The sequence below is a fragment of the Sus scrofa genome, chromosome 1 (assembly GCF_054392235.1).
Source record: "Sus scrofa isolate SSC_HxYL_T2T_F1_AM1 chromosome 1, Sscrofa_HxYL_maternal_Yorkshire_Landrace_v2.0, whole genome shotgun sequence".
NCBI lineage: Eukaryota > Metazoa > Chordata > Mammalia > Artiodactyla > Suidae > Sus > Sus scrofa.
Genome location: NC_139383.1, coordinates 63,354,485 through 63,379,329, shown reverse-complemented (window position 1 = coordinate 63,379,329; position 24,845 = coordinate 63,354,485). Strand labels below are relative to the sequence as shown.

Sequence of the window (24,845 nt, the reverse complement as noted above, 5' to 3'; positions counted from 1 at the left end):
ATCGGAGCTGTTGCTGCCAGCCTACACCAGTGCCACAGCAACTCGGGATCCGAGCCGCGTCTGCAGCCTATGCCACAGCTCACGGCAACGCCGGATCCTTAACCCACTGAGCAAGGGCAGAGATCGAACCCACAACCTCATGGTTCCTAGTTGGATTCATTAACCACTGAGCCACGACAGGAATTCCAAGGATGTAAAATTTTAAAGAAATAATCTTAACACCACTATGGTATCACTCAGAAAGAATTATAATTTCACTTTAGAAATAGTTAAAAATAGTTCATATGTTTAAAAAAAATCCAATTTTTAAAAAAGGAAAAAATGAAGTCAGGGAAATAGTTGGCATTCTATTGAAAGTTTCTAGATATTTTAGTAATGTATATTCTTGTGGATGCCACCTATTTTTATATTTGAGTAGGATGTCAAAATATGAAATACACTGTGTAATCATTTCTTCCCTATGATCAAATAATGAAGTAAAGATTAATTTCAGGCAAAAAAAAAAATCCGCTTTAATCTCCTGGACATTTCCAGCAAAGCTTTCTTTTTGTGAATTATTCACATAATAATTGCTTTTTTTTTTTTTTTCTTTTTCGCCTGCACCCATAGCATATGGAAGTTCCTGGGCCAGGGATCAAATCCAAGCCTCACTGGGACCTATACTACAGCTGCAACAACCCTTGGTCCTTTATTCACTGCACTGGGCCAGAGATCAAAGCTGTGCCACCTCAGAGACAACACTGGATCCTTAACCTGCTGTGTCACAGCAGGAACTCCTGTTTTTTTGTTTGTTTGTTTTTTGTTTTTGTTTTTTTTTCATTTATTTCCATAGAAGCAAAATATCAGAGAATATATACTGTTCTTTAATAATATTTTCCCACAATAGGACTAGGCCATGATAAGAGAATACCCATCAGGATTAACAAGAGGTAGAAATGCTAACTACGAATATTAATAGATGTTCCCATTGTGGCTCAGCAGGTTAAGGACCCAACATTGTCTCTGTGAGGATACAGGTTTGATCCTTGACCTTGCTCAGTATTGCCGCAAGTGGTGGCCTAGGTCACAGATGTGACTTGGATCTGGAGTTGCTAGGCTGTGGCATAGAACTGCAGCTGCAAACCCAACTTGACCCTTAGCCCAGGAACTTATCTATGCTGCACGTGGGGCTGTAAATTTTTTTAAAATAAAATTAATAATAATAATAAATAGATTACTTAGGCTTTTAAATAGAGTTAAAAAAAAAAAAAAACATTGATCAGAGAAATTTGAAACCAGGGATGCTTTAAAAACATACTTTTAAGAGTTCTCATTGTGGTGCAGTGGGTTAAGAATCTTAGTGCAGTGGTTCAGGTCACTGTGGAGGCATGGGTTTAATCCCCACCCTGGTGCAGTGAGTTAAAGGATACAGCATTGCCCTAGCTGTGACGTAGGTCACGGCTGCAGCTTGTATTCAAACCCTGGCCTAGAAACTTCCATATGCCACCAGTGCAGCTATTGAAAAAGAGGAAAAAAAAATGTGCTTTTATGGGTGTTCTCTTGTGGCACAGTAGATTAAGGATCTGGTGTCATTGCAGTGGCTTGGGTCACTGCTTGGGTGAGTTCATTCCCTGGCCCAGGAACTTCCATGTGCTATGGGAGCAGCTAAAATAAAATAAAATAAAATAAAAGATGTACTTCTCAAGTCCATCTTAGGACCAGATGAGTGGCAGAGTTGCTTGACCCAACGCTATTTCTCCCACCCTATGCTGCCAATGCCATTATTTAACTATGCAGAAACATGACTCTGGAAGAAAAACCAGGGGAAATCATTTATATGAATATGAATAGATATCTGTTTATATTCAGGAATTAATAAACAATAACAATTTAAAGCATCCCTGGTTATTAATTTATAAATGATTCAAATTTTAAGTTTGAATCATTTATAGAAGATTTATGCAATTTACATATAGATTATAAATAATATATTCTACAAATCATGATAGGGAAGAACTAAGAGTGATAGAGAATCCTTCTCCTTGCTTTTTGTGGCTTGAGAACACTTAAATCAGAATTCAGTACATCAGCTATGAGTTTTGTCAGACACCTTGGTGGTTGCTTCATGGTATGAATAATCCCTGCCCTCAAGAAGTTGGGAGACTACTAGATGAAGAAGATACTGGTGTAGACATATCATTTACAAAGTTGTGTTTTGCAAGATTGACCACGGGAGTGTAAACTGGAGAGAGGCATAAATAGACATTAGGATGTACACTGCCCAAGAAAGAAGCAGAAAGACCAAGGAACCGGGCTACAGATGGTGAAGGACAGGGCAGTGAAAGCAGGCAAGGAACAAAACACTTTAGTTCAAAAACTGAGAATTCTGATGGATCAATTTCTCTTCCTCTCCCACCATGTGTTCTATAAGTTAAAAATAAAACAAACCAGGAGTTCCCGTCGTGGTGCAGTGGTTAACGAATCCGACTAGGAACAATGAGGTTGCGGGTTCGGTCCCTGCCCTTGCTCAGTGGGTTAACGATCCGGCGTTGCCGTGAGCTGTGGTGTAGGTTGCAGACGCGGCTCGGATCCCGAGTTGCTGTGGCTCTGGCGTAGGCCAGTGGCTACAGCTCCGAATAGACCCCTAGCCTGGGAACCTCCATATGCCGCAGGAGCAGCCCAAAGAAACAGCAAAAAGACAAACAAACAAACAAACAAAAAAAATAAATAAAACAAACCAAAATGATAAAGTTCAAGTACAGATAAACTGCTATAATGTCAACCCCATCAAACTTGACCTTCTTTCAGTAACTTTTTAAGTGCCACCACCAAGCCAACACAAGGGAATAATAATGAATTGCTTCTTTTTTTTTTTTCTCTTTTTCAGGGCCACACCCGTGGCATATGAAGGTTCCCAGGCTAGAGGTCCAATCAGAGCTGTATCTGCCTACCTATACCACAGCCACAGCAACACCAGATCTAAGCAGCATCCGTGACCTATACCATAGCTCATGGCAATGCCAGATCTTTAACCCACTGAGCAAGGCCAGGTATTGAACCTGTGTCCTCATGGATACTAGTTGGGTTTATTACCTCTGAGACACAACTGGAACTCCTCAGATTGCTTCTTGACCTTCAACCCTACATTGCATCCTTTAGGTTCTAATGATACTACCTCCAAAGTAGGTATTTGTTATATGGATCTCCCTCCATCCACACTGCACCATTCTTACCCTCTTCATCTCTTTCATTTAGAGTACTCTCCCTGGGTTCACCCTCTCTAACCCTCTACTCCATTTCCTAAGATCCTACAGAATTGGAGTCATTGCCTACAAAATAAAAATTAAGCTCAGTTGCCTGTCACTAAAGGTACTTGGTGATCTGATCCTTGTCTGTGTCACCTTACCTCCCACCACTTCCTTTTCTTTTCTATTTCCACTTTTATTCTCCAAGAACATTGAATATTTGTATTTCCAGAAACATGCCTTGTTTGCACTGTTGTGCCTTGTTCCTTGTGGAATACCAGCTGCTAGGCAATGTTCTATGTAGATCATATGACTGCACTAGTGAGTTGATGGGTAAATAAATAAATGTATTGTTGTCCTTCTTGGTTGCAATTTTTCAGTCTGAAATAGTATGTATTTTGTTCTCCTAAATGAACCTTAGATACATGAACCATTTAAATAATTATGTATGGGCACTGTGTTATGCCCTTGAATAACAAGGACAAATCACTTACAGTCATTGCCTAGCACTACAGTATACAATATTCAGAACAAGTTAGAAATTTAAAATATCTTATTTAAGGTCATAGTACATAGAATGATACATTGGTTATTGGTACCTGGTGTGAAACAATAATCTGATAAATATTTGAAAAGAAGAAGGAAGGAAAGGAAGTAAGAAAGAAAGAGAAGGAAAGAGACAGAGAAATACTTGGTTTTCAAAAGTCCAAGAGGTATGATATTCTCACATATTTTTAACCCAAAACCCCTTTTACAGATAATATTTTATAAGCAACCCAGTATATATTATTCTACTAGGTCTACATATACTTATTGATCACTTGGTAATAATACTTGGACTGTGTTAGGTGATAGAGATATAACAAAGAACAAGATCTCTGTCCTCTTGGAACTTGAAGATAGATAATAAACAAGAGAAATGTTCAAATAGTATTAGTCATACAAACATGACATGACAGGATACTCTCACTGAGACAGAGTGCAGCCACTTTTGATACACTGATTGAGACAGACTCTGTGGGAGTTCCCATTATGGCGCAGAGGAAATGTATCTGACTAGGATCCATGAGGACTCAGGTTTGATCCCTGGCTTCGCTCAGTGGGTTAAGGATCCCATGTTGCCATGAGCTATGGTGTAGGTCGCAGATATGGCATGGATCTGGTGTTGCTGTGGCTGTGTTGTCAGCCAGCAGCTGCAGCTCTGATTCGACCCCCAGCCTGGGAACTTCCATATGCTGCCTGGATGCAGCCCTCAAAAAATGAAAACAAACAAACATATCCTCTCAGGACATTGGCCTTGGCAATGGCAACATCTTTTTTTTTTTTTGGATTCACAACAAATTCAAAATCAACAAAAGCAAAAATGAACATGTAGGATTACCTCAAACTAAAAAACTTCTTCACAACAAACAAAACTGTGGATAAAATGAAAAGGCAACCTATGGAAAGGGAAAAAAATATTTACAAATCATCTATCTGATAAGCGGTTATTATCCAAAATGTATAAGAAACTCATACAACTCAAAACTAAAATAAAAACAAAAACCAATAATCTAATTTTTTAAAAAAGAAAGAAGATCTAAATAAGCATTTTTCCAAAGACGAAATACAAATGGCCAACAGGTACATGCAAAGGGGCTCAACAGTCCTCACAGAAATGTACATCAAAACCACAATGAGATATCACTTCACACCTATTATTTTAGAATGGCTGTCATCAAAAAGACAAGAGATAACAAATTTGGGTAAGGATGTGGAGAAAAGGGAATCCTCATGCTTTGCTGGTGGGAATGTAAATTGTACAGTCGCAATGGAAAACAGTATGGAGATTCCTCCAAAGTTAAAAAAGAACTACCACATGATCCAGCAATCCACTTTTGGGGTATGTATCTAAAAGAAATGAAAATAGGATATTGAAGAGATTTCTACACTCATGTGTTCACAGAAACATCGTTCACAGTAGCCAAGACGGCAAAACAATCTAAGTGTTCACTGATGAATGAATGGCTAAAGATGCGATACACACACACACACACACACACACACACACACAGAGTGGAACATTATTCTACCATGAGGGTGAAGAAAATTCTGCCATTTACAAATTTACAACATGGATGAAACTTAAGGGCATTGTGTTAAGTGATATAAGCTAGAAAGAGAAAGACAAATACTGCAGGGTATGATGTATAATACATGGAGTCTTAAAAATATGTATATTAAAATTAAAACTCACAGAAACAGAGAATAGAAAAATGATTACCAGGGACTAAGTGGGTGGAGAAAATAGGGAGAGGGTGGTAAAAGGTACAATTTTTAGCTATAAGAGGAATAAAGTCTGACAGTCTAATGTACAGTATGGTGAGTTGACAGTAAAAGTTGATAGTACTTTATTGCATAATTGAAATTTACTAAAAGTGGAACTTAAATGTTTTTACCAAAGGAAGGAAGGAAGGAAGAAAGAAAGAAAGGAAAGACGGTTGAAAGAAAGAAAGGATAAATAACATGAGGTGATGGATGAGTTAAATGACTACATGGTGGGAATCTTTTCACAATGTATAGATGTATCAAGTCATCACAATGTACACTTTAAATATCTTACAATTTTATTTATTGATTTACACCTCAATAAAGCTGAAAAAAACAAACATTTCCTGAGTACCTATTATGTGCCCATCACTGAACTTAGTGATAGAGATACAAAAATGAAAAACATGGTTCTTGTCTTACTATACAACGCAGTGAGACGGACAAGCATAATGACATACTTTTAGAATTATACATTAACTGCTAAAGTAGGAATATTGAAAACCTGGGGTGAGGATCAATTATCCCAGGCTGGTGTTTGGGGAAGTTTTCCTAGAAGAGGTAATACCTAAGTTTTGAGTTAATCAGGCTAAGAAGGGAGCTCTGTGTATATAAGCTAAAAAAATTTTAAAAAGACACATTTTCATATAGAAGAGTACAAGGAAGTTCTTTCAAGTCAACAATATTACTAAAGCTTAAAATATGAACGTAGGACCAGTGGGAAATGGGATTTGAGACATAAATAAGAAACAGATCAGGAAAGGTTTCAAGGCCATTTCAAGCTGTTCAAACACTGTGCTGAGGTCAATTAAAAGCCATTGATGGATAATAAAGAGAAAACTGGACCTAGTCAGATATGCAATTTAAACAGATCTCTGGCAGCTGATGGGGAACATCTTGGACATATTTTTTTCCCTAGCTACTATTCTGGAAGAGAACTGCTTTTCTTGAAATGCCAAACCTCTTCTGAATACTTTAAATAGCTTTTAACCATGATTGATTAATTTTAAAGGGAATTACCTAATATTTTCCTTATAGTCTCCAACATATTTTATTTTCCAAATTGATTTTATGGTTTACATGGAATAATGGCAGAGAGAGAGAATATAAAAGTGGTTTGCAGGCTGCCTTATTAGCCAGACATTCTGCTAACAGAAGCCTGAGATGTCCTTAGTTTTCTAATATGACACATTTCTTAGACTCCAAGGCAGCAGTGAATTCATCCGACCCAGATATGACAGGGGATCCTCTCTGATGAGTATTTGCAATCTTTTTGCCTCTTTCCTTGAAAACCTTTACTCCTCTTCTGATTTGACTATGTAATTGGCAATTAAATGGAAAAACCATACCTTCTTAAAACTCTTATGGATTATAAATTTTGCATTTCTTTTATCTGATGATGTCCACTGCCTTCTTACACATCTTACTTACTAGTCCAGTGACCTTCAGGCAAGGCACAGAAGCACTGCTCTCTGTTCCAGGCAGCATCCAGCCATGGTAAGGAAGTTTCAGCTGCATGCTTAAGTATCTGTATTAGGCCCTAAATAGATCTCCTATCTGATAACTTCTAATACCTTCATAATCTTGAAAAGTCTTAGTCAATATTGATATGCAGGTTTCACTGATACTATAAATCCATTATTCAACTACAATCCCATTCACCTTACCCATCACTGAAGTATTCTTTTAAGAACTTATTCTGCCACCCTGTCTTCATAATTAGGCACAGAGGCTAATGAAAACATGGTATAGTTTGTGAGTATATTTCTCTGAAGATCCAAGGAATTTTTTCTTCTTCAACATTTAATTATTGATTATTTTCACACTAAAGGCTAACTTATTGAGCATCTGCATAGTTTTATGCAGATGGAAATAAATAAAATTGAGGGGTTAATCTTTAAATTTTGTCTTTGTTTCCTCTATTGTCCTTTTCCATTATTTGCTGTTCCTCACCATTTGCTGTTTCCCACCTTCCTCTATAAGAAAACCATTAAATCTCATTGATACCATTGTTTCTCCTCCAATCTAGGCCAATTATGCTTTTCCCTACAAGAAAAAAAACTACCTCATTTGCATGAATGTATTCATATTCACCTATTTATTTGTTCCTTCATTATTTCATTCATTTATTGAATTATTAAGCCATCCTCCTCTCTAATCAATACTTGAAAGATGATCTGTTAGCACTGAAAGGCCCTGGGCTAGGCAACAGGTACCCAGATGGAAGCAGATCCTAACTGTGTAATTAACTGTCTGGATCCAGATCATTTAACCTCTTTAGACCTTGGTTTACTCATCTAAACATGGAACGGATTAAATCAGTAGCCACTTGTCTTATTTAGGTCATAGGCCTCTTGCAGAATCTGATGACTATGAACTTTCTCTCCAGAAAAGAAAAGTTGCTCGTATCCAGATACCTGTAAAATTTTTGCATTTGATTTTTTGAGACTCATGGAGTTTTAAAACCTGTGTATGAATACTTGGGAGACTCCTAGGCTCCTGGTTAGGAACCACTGAAGTACATGGTCTCCCCCTTTGGAGTTCCAGAGAGCCTTGCTACACAAGTGTAGTTCACAAAGGAGCATTTACCTGGGAGTTCCCTAGAAGTCCCAGGTCCTGCCTCAGACCTACAAAATAAGACTTTGCATTTTAACAGTAACTTCAAGGAATTTATATGGACATTAACGTTTGAGAAGCACAGCTATTAAGTTTGGTTTAAATACATTTCATGTAGAAGCAGAAAGGAAGATAATAATGATTGTTAGAATGGATTAGAAGTGCTTTCCTCTTTCCTGTCTCTTTCATGATGTCTCAAAATACAGATAAACCATAGCAAAGATTTTTAATCACAGACTTGGATCCATGGATGAACTGAACAGCCTTCCATTGAAATAAGCTTTAGATAATGCATTTTGTTTTATTCATGGAAGAAGCATTTATTTACGTTATGATGGTTCTGTTAATGATAATCATGATTAAATACATACGGTATTTGGGGAAGCTATCACCACTAATGGCCCCACTAACAAAATAGGAAGAGAAAAACCAAAAAGTTAGTTCGGCTCTATAAAAGTAATTCTTAATGTACAGTCATTTATGTGAATGACTTAACATTTATGCCTGATAATTATGCAGTATAATAATATTATGCTAATCCTTAGACAGATGCAATGTTTCAGATTAACATAGCTGTAGGTCTTATTTAATTATAGCAGCAATCTTAGAGATACATTTTGTCTTCATAATTTGTTACTCTTGCAGCATGGAAATCTATTCAGAACCTTTCCAAATTAGGGCAAATATTAGTTTAAAAATAACATATAAAATTCATTTTTTATCTAAAGCCATTTAGTATTTATATAAAATCTTTATTCTGAAGTATAGTTTGGATCAAATCCTATAAAGAAATTTAAAACTGCAGGTATTCATTTGCACATATTAAACTTGAATTTTCATATTACAGCTGCCTAAAATTAAGGTTACTTTTTTTTTTTTTTTTTTTTTTTTTTGTCTTTTTGCCTTTTCTAGGGCTGCTCATGTGGCATGTGGAGGTTCCCAGGCTAGGGGTCTAATCAGAGCTGTAGCCACCGGCCTACACCAGAGCCACAGCAACTCAGGATCCGAGCTGCATCTGAGATCTACACCACAGCTCACAGCAACGCTGGATCCTTAACCCACTGAGCAAGGGCAGGGATCGAACCCCCAACCTTATGGTTCCTAGTCGGATCCATTAACCACTGTGCCACGACAGCAACTCCGAAAAATTAAGGTTACTTTTTGTTTGTTTGTTTGTTTTTGGTCTTTTTGCCTTTTTCTTGAGCCGCTCCCTCGGCATATGGAGGTTCCCAGGCTAGGGGTCGAATCGGAGCTGTAGCCACCAGCCTATGCCAGAACCACAGCAATGCGGGATCCGAGCTGTGTCTGCAATCTACACCACAGCTCAAGGCAACGCCAGATCCTTAGCCCACTGAGCAAGGCCAGGGACCAAACCCGCAACCTCATGGTTCCTAGTTGGATTCAGTAACCACTGCATCACGATGGGAACTCTTTTATTTTTTTGGTTTTTTAAAAGTGCACTATTTTTAAGTGCTGCTGAGTAGGAGCCACACTGGTTGCAAAACTATGAGCTCCAAAATGACTTCATAAAATGGAAGAAATGCTTAGAAGCTTGGCAGCTGTAGGGACCAAGGGATAAGAAGAAAACAAGTAAGGTGACAAAGGAGGTAGAGATGAAATGAACAGAGTATGGGTCTTCATGCATAAATGCAGAGTGACATTTGCTGAGCCAAGGGAAAAAAAAAAAAAGATAAAGAGGAGGAAATAAGATGTTTTTAAAGTGTTCATGCATCTTTTATCATAAGAATAATAGTCATTCAACAATGATCCATAATTAAATCCCCCTCCCTCTCTCTCCCTCCCTCCTTCACCCACCTCTCTCAAGAGTATAAACATTAGAGAAGATGCCTGTATCATTTTATTTCTAATAAAGATTTCTTATCTTTAGTAACTCTATGACCTCACTGGAGTTGACTGTTACTCATCTCCCTCTGATCAGAGCTTTTGGAAAACTATAGCTCATTTGTCTATGCTCCTTTATTTAAGTCACTTGCTTATCTCCTATTAATCTAAGCCACTATTAGCTTCTAATTTCCAATCCATTTATTTCATGTTTCTGCTTTGTAAGTAAGGGGCAGTTACTGCTAAAACAAATCTTTCTTAAAAATTGAAAGTTGAAAAGCCAAGAAAAATAAAGCTGCTTTCTCTTACTTCATCTCTAATTAAGAGTTTTACTAACTTTCTTTGCACCTATTAAACCAGCACACTGGGTTGAATAAGAGGGCAAGGTTTGGGTCCAGGGAGGCAACAGTAAAAGGATGTAGGTGGTTTCCTAATCCTACAGAATTAAATTGCCCCTATGAGCAGTAAGAGTCTGATAAAGAATCATTCTGTTCTTTTGTATCTCAAGTTGATTCATGCCAGTTTATTTATTTGCTAGTCTCAAGTATTTATCTTGCAGTGAAACCTTCATATACTAGTTTAATAGATATTGAATAAAGACAACAATGCAAGCAAATGACAAGAACTTGCACTGTTTCTAACTCTACGGGAACTATATTTTACAGTCCATTTAGATATTGATTTATTATTTTTTCTACCTTTTTTGCTCTGTAAATTTGATTTCATAATGGATATAGTTTCCTAGGTAAAGCAGGGTCTAAGTGGGTAATAGGGTTTTATAGTGCCTAACTATAATGTCACATACAGTTACCTTTTAATAAATCTATAACAATGATATACTCATCTACTATTTTAACAGTTGTAATGATGATCTATTTCTACCCTTTCCAAAGGAGATGCAAAGACTGCCTCTGCTCCTAGGCTTGCATCACTCTGAGGGATGATGTGCTCAAAGAAGGAGCAGAAGGAGAGAATGAATCCACAAGGATCAAGAACTAAGATGGAAATAAGAACAGAATACTGAAAAAATACTACAAACAGAATTCAGATTTACCTTGTTCATCTAGCTTTGTATAGGGTTTCTCTTTCCTGTCTTTTTGTTTGTCCTATGGTTTCCCCTCCAAAGTTGAAAGCCTTTATGTTTGTTGTTAAAGCAAATTTAGTAATTGACATTTTCTGAATTTAAAATATTTAAATAAGTTAGGCATGCACATGTATCTATGTACTTGTGTATATTTCCTGATGTATTTATGAGTAAGTATATTTACAAGTATATATATGTGTATTACATTTGCATGTGAGTATATATATATGTGTGTGTATTTATATATTTGTCAGCTTGTGTTTATACGTACATAAGTATATATATCTGTGTGTGTATTTGAGCATTTATACACATATGTTTATATTTTGGTATATCAACTAACTCACATATATGATTAACTGATTTGGAAAATAAACTTTCGAATATATTCTGGGCTATTTATACCTGGTCTATGTGAATAAGCTTTTTTTGTGCTTCAAGAGAACAATTTTTAGGTAAAGAAAAATTGACCTTGGCCAGTTTTCCAAGGATTTGGACAATTTCCAGGCTAGGTAATTAATTACAACTTGTACATTTTCTGGACCCTGCTGTTTCAATTGAACGAGGAGTCGTTTCTTTTATAAGCAATTTTTATTTTATCTATGGATTGCTATACACTGTTTTAGAGGTAGCTCCATATCAACAGTCAGAAAAAAATGCTTATTCAATAGAAGTTCACTAACTGTTTAGCAGCTACAATTAGCGATGAAGAAGTTCTCAGTGAGTCTTAGAGGTAAGGTCATGTACGCTAAAAAGCATTACAATTACTTTTTTTTTTTTCCATAAAATTCAACCCAATATATTTAAAATCTTAGAACAAAGCTGAGCAATGGTTATGAAACTACTGATAATAAATGGGCTTTCAATATTTTTCATACTTTTACCAGCAGAGCAGTTTGCTTTTAAATTTCTTTTCTTTTTATCTGCATAAAGTATAATTAATTATACAGAATTTCAACTCCCATTGTAGAGAGCTGAAAACCACATGTAATTGTTCTTAATAGGTTGGATTCTTTCCCTGGTTAGCAGCATAGAAACTTCTTTCCGGGAATTACAGAATTGTCATGCCGAATTGAACTGGATGCAAATCTGGCCTGAAGTTTTCTTACAATTGCTGTAATAATATGTACTGTTCATCTACTCCCCAGGTTGCCATTAGGAATAAAAGCATATTATCTCAGTAGGACACTGTTATCTCTTCGGTTACACAATCTGCCTACAGATAGGGCCCAGCTTATGTGGGAACCTGAAATATTGAGACATGTACAAATCTCATGTAAATAATGTCTAGGGACATGTAGCTAATCATGAAGTGACTCCCAGTTTTCATACCAGGTAGTCACTTAGAACAGACAGACCTAAATGGAGGAAACATGGTTAAATTTTGCTGTCGACTTTTATGTATAAAATTTGCATTAGGGAGTTTCCGTTGTGACTCAGTAGTAAAGAACCCAACTAGTATCCATGAGGACACAGGTTTGATCCCTGGCCTCACTCAGTGGGTAAAAATTTACAGTAAATTTTCCCCACTATATTTTTAACATTGAAATTTCCAAATTACATTTTCATAGATTCTTTTCAATAAGGTATCAAGGAGAGTATACTATGATGAAGAATGAATGTACTTCAGATTTATTCAGACACTTAATATACAATACACGTGTTCGAATATATGTATTCTTTACCTTCCTTCTTCTACTACCCATCGCCTTTCTAGTTGTTCCTTACTTTGCTACAAATGTAAATGTATCATGAGAAAAAAATGTTTACTGGCCAAATAGGGTAGAAGACATGAAATTAAACAAGATAATTTATAAATCAAATCAAATAATACAATTTAAAAATATATAACACTAGCCTCTTTATAGTTATTACCGACAGAAATTCAACTGAACTTCCTAGTAACCACTGAAAAAGAAAATTACTCATTCAACACGATCAGTTATAAAATTAGTATAACTCCCCTGAAAAACAAAGTGTGAGAAGCACTTATCCTAGATCCCCATAAAAGGACCCTGTATAATGTAGTAAACTAGATTTTTTCATAACTAAAAATCTTTACATTCAACAATATGTTTCATAGGTTTCATAGGATTCAATGTAGACTGAAAACACAAAGGTAAAGCATAGTTCAGTGAAGTCAGTTCTGGAAGAGGCAAGAACAGTGTATCCCCAGCACTCAGGTCTCAAATTTAGAATATCTAAGGGCAGGACTGGAAATTGGAGAGGCAGCAGCCAAGTGTGGCCATAGGTCTGTTTCATTTGTCTTGTCATTTTTATTTAGCTTGAATGCCTAGGGATCAGTGCTTCTCAGACTAATTGTAGTGAAGCAGTAGTTTCATTTTAAAATTTCCTATCCATCATGGATCAATTATTTTGTAAGATACGATAAAAAATAAATTACTAGAAAAAAGAAATAAACACTTAAAAACACAAGACCCAGGAGTTCCCGTTGTGGCACGGCAGAAATGAATCTGACTAGGAACCATGAGGTTGAGGGTTTGATTCCTGGCCTTGCTCGGGTGGGTTAAAGATCCAGTATTGCCGTGAATTATGGTGTAGGTCACAGATGTGGCTCGGATCTGGTGTTGCTGTAGCTGTGGGTATAGGCCGGCAGCTGTAGCTCCAATTAGACATGTAACCTGGAAACCTCCATATGCTATGTGTGCAGCCCTAAAAAAAAAAAAAAAAAAAAAAAAAAAAAAAAGACCATGTCTTCCATTATTAGGTTTAACAGACATAAATTACTTAGGGCTTACTATAAGATATTCTAAATACTTCCTCTAGTTTCTGCATTTATCACGGTCCAGGAAGAAACACTTTGCAAACCAGCCTAGGCCTGCAAAACACTACAAGGAGTGGCATCCTTTTCTTGATGAGGCTAATCACTTCCATTACCCATCTTCCCACCACGACCCCATGTTTTAGCCTAGACCTACTCACTCATTTACACTGTAGACATGGCAACTGGGAATAGCTAAATTTTGTATCGATTACCTCTGAGCAATAGTCAATTCTCAAAAAAATGTTAATTCACATAACCAAACTTTTAAAAGTTTATATTAAATGGACAGGGGTCAAAGTTATACTTCCTTACAAATTACTAGGGTGCAAATATTCTATAATATCAATATAAGGATACACCAAGTGTTAAATAATTAGGGTGGAGTTGGTGGGGACAGATATTCTTTTAATAATCAAATATCTGCACTGGGTTATATTCTTAGGGGGCTGCCACTCTACTTCTGCAGTGGGGGTAAGCTGCCTCCATATATGGTTTCTAGTCCTGACCCCAGCATACAATTGCTCCAGCAAGCCATGTAACCTCTCTGAATTACCATTTTCTTATCTAGTAATCATCTAAAAAGCCTTTTCCAGTAACTCTTCATTTGATTACAAAAAAGATCAAATGAAATAATGTATATCAAGACTGGAATGATGCAAAATGTTATCTGCACAAATTAGGTTATTTGTTTACACACACGTTTCCAAATGTTCAAATGGTGAGGAATTAAAAGTGAAATAATCATTATTGTACTGTGTATAACTTTTGAGGTATCATTGACATACACTTTACTTTTACATATATGTTACAAAACCCCAACATATTATTACTATTATTATTTTAGCCAATTAGTTATCTTTTAGCAGAATTAAAAGTTAAAAAAAAAATTTTATATTTACCTTTATTGTTACCATCACTAGTATTATTTCTTTGTTGTTAAGACAGATATGCATTTTATTTTATTTTGGTTTTGGCCACAGCCCAGCATGCAGAAGCTCCCAGGCCAGTGATTGAATCCATGCACTAGGGAACTCCACTAACATTCTTCATGTCTTTACATAGACTCATGTTTGGGGCTGGTATCTTATTCCCACCACATGAAGAACCTTTTTTAACATATCTTGCAGTATAGTTTTTGCTGCTCTCTTTTCATCTTTCTTTCTGTAGTTTGAATATTATTAGAGGTGTGTATGTGTGTGTACGTGAGTATACTTTAATTACTTGCTTGTTCAGTTATCTTGTTTGGAGTTCTCTTGACATTCTGGATATATGATTTGATGAATTTCATTATTTTTAAAAACTCTCAGGAAAAATCTAGCCCATCGCCTGTTTTGGTAAGAGAAGTTTCTTCTAACTTTTTAAATATTTCTCCTGGTTTGGTCTCTCTCTCTTCTTTTGAAATTTCAATTGCATTTGTAATAGACCATTTGATATTGTCCCAGAATTCTTGGATTCTCTGTTCTGATTTTTGTGTTTGTTTTTCCTATACTTTGTCTCTTTTTATTTGGCTAATATCTAATGACTTGTCTTCATGCTCACAGATCCTTCTCTCAAAGATACTGAGTCTTTTAATAAGCATATTGAAGGAATTTGTGATGTGATAATATTTCCTTTTATTTCTATTATCTTCATTTAAATCTTTCTTATAGTTTCCATTTTTCTGCTGAAATTCTCCATCTATTCATGTATATTGTTCCCCTGTTCCATTAGATCTTTTAACTCATTAATAATAGTTATATTAAAGTCTCTGTCAGATAACTCCAACTCTGGATCATCTCTAAGTCTGGTTTTCTCCATTGCTTTGACTCTTGACAATGGGTTGTTTTTTTCCTTGCATATCTGTATAGCTGTCACTTTTAAATGCTAGATATCAAGTGTTAAACAACTGAGATGGGTGAAAATTATTTGTGCTTGGAAATAGGGCAGACCTCTTCTACTCTAAGGCCATTAGTTTGGGGCATTGAGTAAACTTGGTTAGGAGATGAGCTTTAATCTCATCAAAAATTTCAAATTCCTCTAGAATGGCCTTGTAATTAGGATGAAGCCTAGGGGCTTGGAGTAGGTGGGCTTTTGTGCTTACCTACAGTAGTGCCAGTCCTCTACTCTGCAGCTACATTCCTGAAGGAAGCCCCTTCTAGTTTCCTACCCTGCTTGCAATATTTCTCATAAGAAATATGATGGAGGTCCACATAAAAGCACTAGTGCATTTGAACTCCCCTTGTGTCAGGGAACACACAGAGGCTCTCATTCTAGTCTACTCACAGCTTTTAGTAAATTTGTTTAAATTCGAGCTGATTTATTTTTAGCCTCTTGCATTATGGCCAGGCATTCTTTTGTTCTCTGTCACATATGACATCATTGCCATGACCAATTTCCCCACAAAGGGATCTCTCAATGGGTGAGCAATTCTGGATATTTATCTGCCCTATGAACTTAGATTTCTGATGAGTTTAAGAAAAGTCATGGTTTTTCTTATTGTCAGGGTGGGATATGCACCCTTTCTAGCTGTGTTTAGCTTAAGTAGAAAAAGAATCCTTCAATCAATAAGTTTAATTCTTGGGGGGAATGTTATCACCCTAAACTAATAATAATTAAAGTACATAATTTATTTTCCAAGTGTCTCCTTAATTTTATCATGGAAAGTATGATTCTAATTAGGTCTTGGGTGCTCATTATATGCTACTTCCTGCATTACTATATTATATTCTGAAAGTCCAAAATTCTCCTAGTGGCCTGGAAGAGTGTAATCACTTGCTAATTAGCTAATTGGAAAATACACTCATTTCATTTGTTACAAACTAAAATGATTATATCTTTCCAAAATACTAAGTATGGGGAAAACACAACCTTTATTAAATGAGAATTTATTGTGCCAGATTTCTGCATATTATCTAATTCCACATTCATGATAATCATGCAAAATTTTTACTTAATGGGAAAAGCAGTCTAATGATACTAAGAAATTTAACTTTGGTTTCTCATCTAGTAAATAATCAGATGGGATAAGAACCCAGTATTGTTTGATTATAGGTTTGTACTTTTCTTCTATATAATGCAGTTTTTCCATGCAGCCCTATTTTAACATGGGTAAATATTTGTCTTTATCAGTCTACAACTTGCTGCTTAGTCCCCTCTTCTCTATATATTATTTTTTTCACCTATTGTCCAAAAGTTTCATCTTTTCCTTTGTTTGCACAAGGTTTCTACTTTCATGCTCTAAACAAGCCAAAGTCATTTCCAAGCTTCCATGTTTCCCACAAAACCTTATCTACCTTGTATCTGCTTTACTCCAACCTTTTTATTCTCCTAAATAATACATTTATCAGTTTTAAAATATTCATCTGTTAATGCTGCTATTAAAGTAACAAGGCAATGTGAGGCAAAGCAGTTACAAAAGATCTGTTTTACTATAAGGAAAACAATAAAAATTTGATTAGTCAAAATTCAGGAATTTAGAATCCTTAAATTTCTGGAACAAAACCAGAAAAGCACAGCCCCTGAATTAAAGTGAAGGTGCAGCCAGCCCATGGACAACCAGCAAACACAGAACAAGAGCCACAGAGCCTATCATTTCATCTGATCCCTCAAGTTTACTGCAGAGAAGAAAGGCTGTCCTTTAGAGAAAGACTTTTTTGTTTATGTTTTTGTTGTTTTTAGATTGTGAGTAAGCAATAGGAGACATAGAAATTGGGAAATTGAAGAAAAGAAGTGCAGAAAAAGTGTACCAGATTTAGGGATTGGCAGCATTGGCTGTAACAGCAATAAAGATCAGGGTGGGGTAGTGACAGAAACTGCAAAAGCAGGCATGCGTGAGGAACATCAGAGAAAAAAAATAGTGTGACAAAGAAACGAAGAAAGAACATCAGAGGAAAAAAAAAATAGTGTGACAAAGAAACGAAGAAAGAACATCTGTGCATCAGGGCACAATGTGAAAGGGGAGTAGGCTCATCTTCAGTCTTTGAAAAAGGTAAAAAGTCAGAAGCTTTGAAATGTCTAAACCAGGGTTAGATGAGAAGCACATCATGGATAATCTATATCAGAGACCCCAACTTTTTTTCAGATGTACTTTTAAAAATATTGTATTGGAATATTATATTCTAGTTGACCTAGAATGTCGCATTAGGTTCAGGTGTACAGCAGACCGAATCACTTATACCTAGGCATACATCCACTGCTTTTCGGTTTCTTTTACAATATAGGTTATTACATAGTACTGAGTAGATTTCCCTGTGCTAAACAGTAGGTCCTTGCTACTTACCTATTTTATATACAGCAGCATATGTGTCAGTCCAAACCCCCTAATTTATTCCTCTCCCCGTTTCCCCTTTGGTAACCATAAGTTTAGTTTCCAAATCTTTGAGACTATTTCTGTTTTGTGAATAAGTTCTTTTGTATCACTTTTTTTGGATTCCACATATGAGTTATCTCATATGATACTTGTCCTCAGAGATGCCCAAATGTTTGGTGATTAAATAAAGCCTTGCATTATATTTTGTGACCCTACCTCAATTTCTGAATGCCTATAAGCTCTATGAAAACTTGAGGTTTCACTATAAACAGGAACTCATTTTTAAATGCTCCAGGATGCTGTAAAATTAGAAATGAACATCAGAATTTTGATACTTACATATCTATAACCAAATCAGTGGTTACTAAGAACTCTTAAAAGAATATTCCAGCTCAACTATTCTACACATCTCGCATTCAGTTCCTTGTGGGACATGGTTTTCTAAAATATTCAAAGGTAAGTTCAGTGTTAATAGACACTGTTACTTTAGTTCACCTCTACGAATATTTACTGAGTACCCACAAAGTGTTAGTTGGGGAGCTAGGCACTAGGAGTATGAAGATTCATAAACAACCAGGTTCAGGGTGATCCAGTGGGGAAATACATAGAAGCATATCAGGCCAATGTGATGTTTTAAGGTCACAGTGTGGTACAGATAAGCCCCCACATTATACCAATACAGAGAAAGGGTATGTGTCCCAGACTGGCATAAAAGAGATGCCTGTAAAGAAAATGACAGCTATGCTCAGTCTTGAAACAGTCTACAAATAAGCAAAATAAAACAGCAATGAACTTTTTTCTTTTATTTGGAAAAGTTTATCCCTAAAACTGTAAAGTATTGAAGAAATATTAAGGCCTTGGGAGAATATGCATATATGCCATTTTTGTTTAAAGATTTTTATTTAAAATCGACTATAATTATTCAAAAGAGACAGTTCTTATATCCTGTGGTTTAGGCTCAAAATTTTAATTTCCTGACATAGAAATTCTCAATCCCTTAACCTGCTTTACAATATAACCTATCTAGTCAGGAGTAACTGAGTCTAATGCTGCATATTAAATATAATATATGCTTTAAAAGTTTCCTTCTTGGCTTCTGCTTTTTTGAGAGAGGTGTCAATCCCAAGTCTCACATGTTTAAAGCATTCCACCATTAGGAAGTAGAAAGGATGAATATATATCAGACAACAGATAAAGAACCCACCAAAACAAATATTTATTAAAGTCTTTTGTCACTGTTGGGAAATAATTTCCCATGAATTTCTTACATTTCTGCACATCTTATGAAAAAACCACAGGCTCCCTTTGTTCTGAACTATTTTTAAAAGATGTTTGTAAAGCAAACAGCCTTGGAAGGTAGAAATAGCAACTGCTTCTATAGCAAAGGGAAGCATACTTGCCATCCATTATAAAAGATTTGTATTCCTTAAGTTCAGAGTCCCTTTCTTATAACATTTAGGTGTCATATGGGCTGCTTTGTGTTGCCTTGTGGAAACTGGGGCTTAGGGAACCAGTGCCAAAAGGCTGATACACATGCTACTGCTACTGCTTTAAAAAATAAATTGTCCTTCAACCCTGATCCAAGAGTTTAATGTCTTCTAAAAGCGTACATGAATCTGTGGCAAACTTTTATGTCAGCTTGCAAGCAGTGTAAGTAACATCTTCAGACCCCTCAGAGTTTTTGACAATGTTGGTAATGAGGATGAGATGCTGACAGAGACATGGATTTCTTTCTGGAAAAGGAAGGATAAGGGCCTCGTAGGTTCATTAATGGGATTTGAGAAACTGGTCTATGGGAACCAGTAGCAATTATATAGTCAAGTAGGCAATTAATGGCCCTCCACTTTTTTGCCTGTAATGAAGAGGAACTGAGGGTTACCATGGGCTAAATAACAGGAAACAGGTAAATACCAATGCCAAAATGTTGCTCTGTTGTGAGTTTTCCTCTAGGTGGAAGGATTGCTTTGCCAATCTGGTAATCAGCCTCTGATCTGCAGGCACTAGTTACAACTTAGTACTAAGATTTGCACTAGATAAGCAGAAGGTTCCACTCTACTTCAAACAATAGTTAGAGTGTGAAAGGGAGAACTCCATGACATTGAACTGTTTCATATGGGAAAGAAGGATGCATGGGGAACATTTCCTGTTAAGGAATAATGACAAGTAGGAGGTTGTCTTATGGCTAAACCTCTCCTTCATTCTATCATGCCAAATTTAGATCCATTCGAAAATCTCTCAGTTTTTTACAATGGGTTCTGGCAGCTCTAGAGGAGCTTTAGCTCTCCTGGGGAGATTTTCCTGAGATAGAAAAATTCCTATGGAAAACCATAAATGAAGTCTTGACTTGTTTGGGAGCTATTACTGTCCTAGGTTGATTTCAGAATTTTAATGGGAGTTGACCCACCAGAGAATGAGAAAGAAATCCAGATAAATTCCTGAAGGCACCCCCATTGCACAGGAAAACCTTCCTTGCCCTGATATTCACCCCATCAAGAACCTTCAGGGATGTCATCTAGACAATGTGGCAGCTAATGCCCCAAATTAAGGTAGATTCCTTAAAGAAGGTCACCACTTTGTGAGCCAAGACTGAGTCAGCCAGAGTTTGCAAACATTTGTCCCCAGCCAAAAAGCAAGGGGGCTATGGTTTCTGAGTCCAGGAATTCCTAAGGCTGAAATAGATGGCATCAGCTATGAGGACCTTGCTCCCCCATATAGAATATTGGATGGGCCAAAATTTATTCAAAGTTCATTTGAACCCCTCTCTACATGACTTGAAAGTATACATGAAGCCTCTCTCGTTCCATGATGCCTGGCTCCTCTCTCCTCCTCTCCCTTAACCTGTGATTCAAAGAGAATCATGGAGTTCTCTTATGTGTAGCGGATTAAGGATCCAGCATTGCCTGTGCAATGACTTGGGTTGTTGCCATGTTGCAGGTTCCATCGCTGGTCCAGGAACTTCCACATACCACAGGAGGAGCCAAAAAAATAAATATATAAAATTATGATCAGAGGCCTAGGTATCCCCATCCCCTTATAGGGATCAAAGGATATATGCACTCACCTGAATATGCTGAAGAATTTCAGGAAGGAGAAGGAATCAAACTTCTCTGGGTATGTTGGATAGGGATGCCCAGGTTGCTCTCCCACCTGGACATGCAGAACACTCAAATTCAGCTAATGGGGTTTAGATTCACAGTGGGAAAGACAGGCTAACATGATCTTGTGGATGGAAATTTGGGGCCCAATTAAATGTACCATTTTTGTTGTTTCTATATCTGATAGTATAGCAGCAATTGATGTGTTATATGCTTATATTTTATCATCCGTTAAGTGCCTGAAAAAATGATCACAACTGGGAAAGGCCACACGTAGAGAAGTGCTAATGGAACATGTAAATCACTTTCCAATCTTCTCTCTGTTTCTTCCCAGAAACAGTATAAAATTATGAGTGCACAAAAGGAGATTACAGCTCTGATTACAGACTTGACGACAACATGGGTAGGAAGAAATGCAGCATCTCAATACAACGGTCCTATATGGCCAAGGAAAAGACTTAAATCTGAAAGCTCAGAATGGATTATCACCAATTGCTCAAGTAACTGAACCCACTACACAGAGGAAACATTTGCTATACTCTCTTGGACTCTGTCAGTGCCTTCTTTTCTACCCCACTGACTCCTAGAGACAAAGACCAACACACTTCATGTGTCATGGCCACCAATATATATTTGGAGTAACCACTCAAATTACTATAGGTTATCTCCAAGTGTAAATAAATTTCTCTGCCATCTATAGATGGGTACCATGAGTGCCTCCACCCTTTATGGTGCAAAGCTTAAACTATATAATGATACCCTGCTGATGACAAAGTCAGAGGTTTCCATTAGCAATGTCTTAACTGTGGTGTCACCATACTTCCACCAGACGCAGTAGCTGATGAGCCCTAACACAATTCAGGGCTTTGCTTGTCAAATAAACTTTCTTGGGACCACATTAGCAGACTCACAATATTCAATCCCTCTGGTAGTCAAAAAACAACAGGAGTTCCCATCGTGTCACAGTGGAAACAAATCCGACTAGGAAGGATGAGGTCGTGGGTTTGATCCCTGGCCTCGCTCAGTGGGTTAAGGATCTGGTGTTGCCATGAGTTGTAATGTAGGGCGCAGACTCAGCTGGGATCCCGAGTTGCTGTGGCTGTGAGGCAGGTCAGCAGCTATATATCTGATTGGACCCCTAGCCTGGGAATAGCCATATGCTACCAGTGCAGCACTAAAAAGCAAAAACAACAACAACAAAACCCCCCAAAACCAAAAACTTCTGTCTATTCAACTCCAATCAACCAAAAGATGCCCAGCCTCTTACTGGAATACTTGTGTGCTGGCAATAGTATGTGCTCACCTGGATTTCCTACTTGGACCTTTATATTGGCTAATGCAAACATTAGCACCCTTTGAGTGAGGCCCAAATGAATACATCACATTGGAGCCTTTCTAGTAAGCTGTGGCATATTCTCTGCATCTTGGGGCCCTACATCCCTAATAAACCTATGAAGCACAAGTCTCTTTGACCAATAATTTTGCGGACTGGAGCCTCTGGAAAAGGAAGCCAGCCTCAATTTGTAGGTTCTCTTTGGATTTTTGGACTGGTCAAGTCCCTCATCTGTAGGGTATACCCCTACTAGGTACACTTCTTTTGAAAAGCAGCTATTAGCTTGCTACTGAGCTCTTGTCAAAACTGAACTCCTGGCCTATGGAGGTCTTGAGACTGTCCAGCCTACTATTTTCATTTTGGGATGGGTCAACTTGGAGTCACTGACTCAATATAAGAAAAAGTCCCACAGACCTCACCTACAGCCCTATCTGTAAATGGAAATAGTACAGTCAAGCTTTCAGCTTGCCTGACTTCAAGTGGCATCTTAGTTTTACGTGATAAAAAAAAATGGCTCTCCCAAACTGTTACAAAGGTTCTAAATAAATTTAACTCTCTGCTGAATCTGCCATCACCAGCCAGATGGCTCTGACCATGATTTGATCTATAGTCCCCTTAATCTTTGCAAGAAATGTGTTGGAACAAGCAGGAGATGGCCCCAGATTCTGTGTTTCCCTTGTGAAATACCTGTCAACACCTCTGGCTAGGTTTCCCACTCCCATTTCTATAACTATTGCTTAGCCATTCAGTGGGGCAGACAAATGCCACCAGGCTGCTGATGTGGACAAAGAGAGCAAGTCAGATTAACTGCCCTCTTGCAGCCACTCCAAAACAAGGACTACAATCAATTAGTCATTTTTAACTTAGAGGGTAAAATCTCAGACCCTTCATGGATCTTGAAAGCCAGCAGGAATTGATTACTGAAATAGCCCAGTTGTCTCCTACAGATCAAGGCAGTGAAACCATCTAACACTAACAGTTTATATCCCTATGTATCACAGAGTCACACTTAAAAAATGTTCACCATCAAAGTAAACTGGGTATAGACATTTTTAATTATGTTTAAATTTAAATATCTTTTGTTAAAGCAATTTGTAAATTTTTAGTTATTGAATAGATGTTATGTATATTGCTCACTGCCTTCATTTTTTCCTTCTTCTGTACACACCCCTTCGAATGTTCCTTGATGATTTAGCTTTCTTAAAAAACAAACTTGATATTTCAAACTCATATTAAAAGTGGATAACTAATTATACTTCTATTAGAAAAATTACCCTCGGACCTACAAGGAGTAAAACAACCATTAGGTTCATTAGGATGAAACCATCTACATCAACTCAAGTTAATAAATTTCTGCATTGTCACAAAATTTTGTTAGAGTTACAATTAATACGGGAAAAATGAAAAAGTGTTTTTTTAAGGACATAGGTTATTTTCGTGCCAAGACTTTAGCCATGGCATACCTCCCTCTATTTTGGCAAGGCATACTGCAATTAAGCTGTAGTCATTTGGGGTTTTCTCTGGATACCCTTGTTCAGTAACATGTGTATTCTTATCTGTTCCTCCAGCTACACTGGAGCTGCTTGAGGTCAAAATCTATGTCGCATCTGTCCTTGTGTCTGTAGTCATCACTTCAGTTCTGGCCATGTTCTAGGCCCTCAATAAGTGAAGACTGAATTACAGTCCAAAGAAATTAGGTCAAGGCAGTGTTAGAGATGTAGCTCTCCTTTCAGTCAAATCTGCATCTTAATTGGTTTAAAGAAAGCCATTTCTAAGACAAGCCTTCCTCTTCAGCTTTTGAATCAGCCACCCAGCACATCCAAGATCTCAGTTTCCCCTAACTTCCATCAACCCAGGCACACTCAGATAACAGATAACGTAGCATTGCTCTATACAATGTAATTAGATGTCTATCTATGTTGTCATGTTACTCTTCCTAGATGAGATGACACTGATGAGCCACCTACACAAAGAATACATGTGAGGAGTTCCCCGCATGGCTCAGTGGAAACGAATCTGACTAGCATCCATAAGGACGCAGATTAGATCCCTAGCCTTGCTCAGTGGGTTAAGGATCTCACATTGCCCTGTACTGTGGTGTAGGTCGCAGACACAGCTTTGATCTGGTGTTGCTGTGGCTGTGGTGTAGGCCAGCAGCTGTAGTTCCGATTCGACCCCTAGCCTGGGAACCTTCATATGCCATGGGTACAGCCCTAAAAATACAAAAAAAAAAAAAAAAAAAAAAAAAAAAAAAAAAAAAACATGTGAATG

At 37.1% G+C, this 24,845-nt stretch overlaps 1 protein-coding gene and 1 long non-coding RNA gene across 5 annotated transcripts in view; one reads left to right on the top strand and one right to left on the bottom strand.

Moving 5' to 3' along the window:
• Positions 1–13,473, top strand: part of LOC110260380 (uncharacterized) — a 408,289-nt gene extending 394,816 nt beyond the window's left edge. Inside the window, exon 4 of the long non-coding RNA XR_014806290.1 lies at positions 10,883–13,473. This is a non-coding gene — a long non-coding RNA (uncharacterized LOC110260380). The remainder of the gene's footprint in view (positions 1–10,882) is intronic.
• The window catches only part of LOC106508899 (4-galactosyl-N-acetylglucosaminide 3-alpha-L-fucosyltransferase 9), a 200,635-nt gene that overhangs the window by 170,520 nt on the left and 5,270 nt on the right, over positions 1–24,845 (bottom strand). The window lies entirely within an intron of this gene.